The sequence below is a fragment of the Moschus berezovskii genome, chromosome 17 (genome assembly GCF_049115385.1).
Source record: "Moschus berezovskii isolate FMDL1 chromosome 17, NW_MosBer_1.0, whole genome shotgun sequence".
Lineage (NCBI taxonomy): Eukaryota > Metazoa > Chordata > Mammalia > Artiodactyla > Moschidae > Moschus > Moschus berezovskii.
Genome location: NC_142476.1, coordinates 11,052,439 through 11,058,344, shown reverse-complemented (window position 1 = coordinate 11,058,344; position 5,906 = coordinate 11,052,439). Strand labels below are relative to the sequence as shown.

The window sequence follows — 5,906 nt, the reverse complement described above, 5'->3', positions numbered from 1 at the left end:
TTCTTTTTGGATTTATTTCGCCACTGAACTCCAGTAGCATATTGCGAACCCACCAACCTGGGGAGTTCCTCATTCAGTACCCTATCATTTTGCCTTTTCCTACTGTTCATGGGGTTAGGGTCAGGTTCAGGGTCAGGATCAGGGTTAGGGCGCCCGTGCGTGCTCCAACCTCCCCACCCCCCGCTCTGTCCGCTGCCTCCGCCCGGTCCGTCCCGTGGCTGCCGACTGGTGCTACCATCCCGCCCTGCCTCAACGTCTCCCTCTCCGCCCGCTGCTGCTGCTGCCTCCGCCTCCTCCATTGAAGGGATGATGGGTAGGCGGCGTTGTCGGCAGTAGGGTTGCTCTGTGTGTGTGGGGAAGGGGGCCCCAGGTAGTCGGCCGTGGGTCTCTCCATCCCCTTCTCGGGACCCCTCCTTGCGGGCGCCTTCGCCCCGCAGCGTGCCTGTTCCCTCCGAGAGGCGACCTCAGATCAGACATGGTGACCCGCTAAATTTAAACATATTAGTCAGCAGAGGAAAAGAAACTAACCAGGAATCCCTCAGTAACGGCGAGTGAACAGGGAAGAGCCCAGCACCGAATCCCCGCCCCGCGGTGGGGCGCGGGACATGTGGCATACGAAAGACCCACTCCACAGCGCCGCTCGTGGCGGGGCCCAAGTCCTGATTGAGGCCCAGTCGTGGACGGTGTGAGGCCTTAGCGGCCCCCGGCACTCCGGGCCCGGGACTTCCCGGAGTGGGGTTGCTTGGGAATGCAGCCCAAAGCGGGTGGTAAACTCCATCTGAGGCTGAATACCAGCTCCAGACTGATAGTCAACAAGTACCCTAAGGGAAAGTTGAAAAGAACTTTGAAGAGAGAGTTCAACAGGGCGTGAAACTGTTAAGAGGTAAACGGGTGGGGTCCGCGCAGTCGGCCTGGAGGATTCAACCCGGCGGAGGGTCCGGCCATACCGGCGGGCGGCCCGGCGGATCTTTCCCGCTCCCCGTTCCTCCCGACCCCTCCCCCCGCCCCTCGCCACTCTCCCCTCCGTCTCTGGGTGGAGGTGGGCGGTGGGAGGGTCGCAGGGGTGGGCGGGTGGGGTCGGTGGGGGACGGACCCCTAGCAGGCGACCGGGTGCTGCCAGGCGCATTTCCACCGGTTCTGGGACGGCTGGGAAGGCCGGTGGGGAAGGTGGCTCTGGGGTGCTCCGCTGTCGGGTCTGCGGGTCCACCCCCCTGTGTTACAGCACCCCAGCAGCAGCGCTCGCTGAATCCCAGGTCCACGGGAGGCCAGACCTGTCGCCGCGCTCTCTCCCTCCCAGCGGTTCCCCCGGCGGGGGCGCTCACTCCAAGGGGAGTTCCCCGCAGGGCGCTCCAAGCCGAGGCTGGCGCGTGGGGGTTTGGGGGGGCCGGGCCGCCACTCCCACGGCGACCGCTCTCCCACCCCAGTCCGCTTCCAACCGGGTGGGTTGGGGCCAGGCGGACTGTTCTCAGTGCGCTCCGGGCGGGTCGCGATGTCGGGCCCAGGGGAGTTTTCTCGGTCACACTGTTTGGAGAAGCGAGCGCACGGGGTCAGCGGCGATGTCCGCCACCCACCCGATCCGTCTTGAAACACAGACCAAGGAGTCTAACAGGGAAGCGAGTCAGGGGCTCACACGAAAGTCGCTGTGGCACAATGAAGGTGAAGGCCGCCTTAGCTGAAGGCCGAGGTGGGATCCTGAGGCCTCTCCAGTCCACCGAGGGCGCACCACCGGCTCGTCTCGCGGGCCACGCCGGGGAGGTGGAGCATGAGCGCACACATTCGACCTGAAAGATGGTGAACTATGCCTGGGCAGGGCGAAGCCAGAGGAAACTCTGGTGGAGGTCTGTAGCGGTCCTGACATGCAAATCGGTTGTCCGACCTGGGTATAGGGGCAAAAGACTAATCGAACCATCTAGTAGCTGGTTCCCTCTGAAGTTTCCCTCAGAATAGCTGGCACTCTCGCAACGAAAACCCACGCAGTTTTATCTGGTAAAGCGAATGATTAGAGGTCTTGGGGCCGAAACTATCTCAACCTATTCTCAAACTTTAAATGAGTAAGAAGCCCGGCTCGCTGGCGTGGAGCCAGGCATGGAATGCTAGTGCCTAGTGGGCCACTTTTGGTAAGCAGAACTGGTGCTGCGGGATGAACCGAACACCAGGTTAAGGCGCCCGATGACGACGCTCATCAGACCCCAGAAAAGGTGTTGGTTGATATAGACAGCAGGACGGTGGCCATGGAAGTCGGAATTCGCTAAGGAGCTTGTAACAACTCACCTGCCGAATCAACTAGCCCTGAAAATGGATGGTGCTGGAACGTCGCCGGCAGTTGGAGAGGCGTGAGAGGGACGGGAGCCCAGGTGGGGGGGAAGCCGAGGGGGAAGGACCCCCTCCCCCACCTCCCCCACCACGGACGCTTGGCGGGGGGAGGGTAGGGGGGCGGCGGGACCTGGGGCGGTGGCCGGAAGCGGCCGGTGCCCCAGTGGCAGGGGAGATACCCCCGCGGGGGCCCAGGCATCTGGGGGGCCGGCGGCAGCGGCGACTCTAGACACAGCCCGGCCCTTCCCGTGAATCGCCCCAGCTGTGGCGGGTGTCGCGGCCGCCCCCGGGGAGCCCTGAGGGCGCCAGCGAGCCCCAGCCACGCGCGGGGGCTCTCACCCTCCCCACTGCCCTGGCAGCCGTGCTGCGCCACGCCACCTGCCCCTGCCGCCCCTTGCGGCCCGCGGCAGCCGGTACGCTGTTCCCCGCGCCCCCGGGGCCTCATTTGCGCGCAGCGCCTCGCCTCGGCCCAGCGCCTAGCAGCCAACTTAGAACTGGTGCGGACCAGGGGAATCCGATTGTTTAATTAAAACAGGCGGGTGTTGACACATGTGATTTCTGCCCAGTGCTCTGAATGTCAAAGTGAAGAAATTTAATGAAGCGCGGGTAAACGGCTGGAGTAACTATGACTCTCTTCAGTTCAGTTCAGTACAGTTGTGTACGACTCTTTGCGACCCCATGAATCACAGCACTCCAGGCCTCCCTGTCCATCACCAACTCCCGGAGTTCACTCAAACTCATGTCTATCTAGTCGGTGATGCCATCCAGCCATCTCATTCTCTGTCGTCCCCGTCTCCTCCCGACCCCAGTCCCTCCCAGCATCAGAGTCTTTTCCAGTGAGTCAGCTCGTCGCATGAGGTGGCCAAAGTATTGGAGTTTCCGCTTAAGCATCAGTCCTTCCAATGAACACCCAGGATTGATCTCCTTTAGAATGGACTGGTTGGATCTCCTTGCAGTCCAAGGGACTCTCAAGAGTCTTCTCCAGCACCACAGTTCAAAAGCATCAATTCTTCGGCGGTCAGCTTTCTTCACAGTTCAACCCTCACATCCATACATGACCACTTGAAAAACCATAGCCTTGACTAGACGGACCTTTGTTGGCAAAGTAATGTCTCTGCTCTTTAATATACTATCTAGGTTGGTCATAACTTTCCTTCCAAGGAGTAAGCGTCTTTTAATTTCATGGATGCAAGCAGCATCCGGAGTGATTTTGGAGCCCAAAAAAATAAAGTCTGACACTGTTTCCACTGTTTCCCCAGCTATTTCCCATGAAGTGATGGGACCAGATGCCATGATCTTTGTTTTCTGAATGTTGAGCTTCAAGCCAACCTTTCACTCTCCTCTTTCACTTTCATCAAGAGGCTTTTTAGTTCCTCTTCACTTTCTGCCATAAGGGTGGTGTCATCTGCATAGCTGAGGTTATTGATATTTCTCCTGGCAATCTTGATTCCAGCTTGTGCTTGTACCAGCCCAGCGTTCCTCATGATGTACTCTGCACATAAGTTAAATAAGCAAGGTGAAAATATACAACCTTGACGTACTCCTTTTCCTATTTGGAACCAGTCTGTTGTTCCATGTCCAGTTCTAACTGTTGCTTCCTGACCTGCATACAGGTTTCTCAAGAGGCAGGTCAGGTGGTCTGGTATTCCCATCTCTTTCAGAATGTTCCACAGTTTATTGTGATCCACACAGTCAAAGGCTTTGGCATAGTCAATGAAGCAGAAATAGATGTTTTTCTGGGACTCTCTTGCTTTTACGATGATCCAGCGGAGGTTGGCAATTTGATCTCTGGTGCCTCTGCCTTTTCTAAAACCTGCTGAACATCTGGAAGTTCACGGTTCACGTATTACTGAAGTCTGATTTGGAGAATTTTGAGCATGACTTTACTAGCGTGTGAGATGAGTGCAATTGTGCCGTAGTTTGAGCATTCTTTGACATTGCCTTTCTTTGGGATTGGAATGAAGACTGACCTTTTCCAGTCCTGTGGCCACTGCTGAGTTTTCCAAATTTGCTGGCACACTGAGTGCAGCACTTTCACAGCATCATCTTTCAGGATTTCAACTAGCTCAACTGGAATTCCATCACCTCCACTAGCTTTGTTTGCCTTAGAAAGCATCACTACAAACAAAGCTAGTGGAGGTGATGGAATTCCAGTTGAGCTATTCAAAGCGTTAAAGATGATGCTGTGAAAGTGCTTCACACTTCTACATGATATCAAACAATGTTTCCCAGTCTCAATCTGACTTACTTTACCTTCTAAGATTTCCTCTAGATTTATCTATCCCTTCGAGTAGCATTACTTCATTTCTTTAAGTCAGAGTCGTACTTCATTGTGTACCACTTTGTCTTTATCCACTCACCTGTCCCTGTTCAGTTCAGTCCAGTTGCTCAGTCGTGTCAGACTCTTTGCGACCCCATGGACTGCAGCACGCCAGGCCTCCCTGTCCCTCACCAACTCTCGGAGTTTACTCAGACTCATGTTTATCGAGTCGGTGATGCCATCCAACCATTTCATCCTCTATTTTCCCCTTCTCCTCCTGCCTTCAATCTTTCCCAGCATCAAGATCTTTTCAAATGAGTCATACCTGTCCCTGTATAGCCTGCTAACTTCTATGTCTTGGCTACTGTAGGTACTGATGCAGGGCAGACTTCAGTGATGCGTTTTACGAAATCTGATTTTCTCCACATACACTCCCAGGAGTTCGACTGTCAGATTATATAGGGGGTCTATTTTTTTACAAAAAGGGCACATGTATGGAAATTCTCATGACAACTGTTAACAATGATATTTTATCTGCACCACATTAGGGTCCTTTTTCTTCACCTCATTCTAGCATTTCTTGTTTGTAGACTTTTTTGAGATTGGTCTTTTTCACTTCTCTAAGGTCATCATCGTCAGATTGATTTTCCTGTGTCTATTCACCCAACTCAGCGACTTTTCATGTCGTTTTAATTTAAAACCTTGTAGATTTTATTTGCCTCTTGATATTTTCTTCTGATAATTTGCCCTGCTTTGCATGTTTTTATTGTTTTGCTCAGGAGCTTTCTTGAGCTTCTGTCATTTAGAACAGAGCATTTTTTGTGCGTATTAGGTTCGGTTCAGTTCAGTTCAGTTCACTCGCTCAGTCGTGTCCGACTCTTAGCGACCCCATGAACCACATCACCCCAGGCCTCCCTGTCCATCACCAACTCCCGGAGTTCACTCAAACTCATGTCCATCGAGTCGGTGATGCCATCCAGCCACCTCATTCTCTGTCGTCCCCGTCTCCTCTTACCCCCAATCGCTCCCAGCATCAGAGTCTTTTCCAGTGAGTCAACTCGTCGCATGAGGTGGCCAAAGTATTTAGGTACTGATATGCAATGGCACCCCACTCCAGTACTCTTGCCTGGAAAATCCCATGGATGGAGGAGCCTGGTAGGCTGCAGTCCGTGGGGTCGCTAAGGGTCGGACACGACTGAGCAACTTCACTTTCACTTTTCACTTTCGTGCATTGGAGAAGGAAATAGCAACCCACTCCAGTGTTCCTGCCTGGAGAATCCCAGGGACGGGGGAGCCTGGTTGGCTGCTGTCTATGGGGTCGCACAGAGTTGGA

General features: G+C 54.5%; 1 pseudogene; it reads left to right on the top strand.

The window, feature by feature from the left end:
• The first annotated feature begins 482 nt into the window (after positions 1-482).
• On the top strand, positions 483-2,418 carry LOC148775063 (28S ribosomal RNA; annotated as a pseudogene).
• Positions 2,419-5,906: the final 3,488 nt, after the last annotated feature.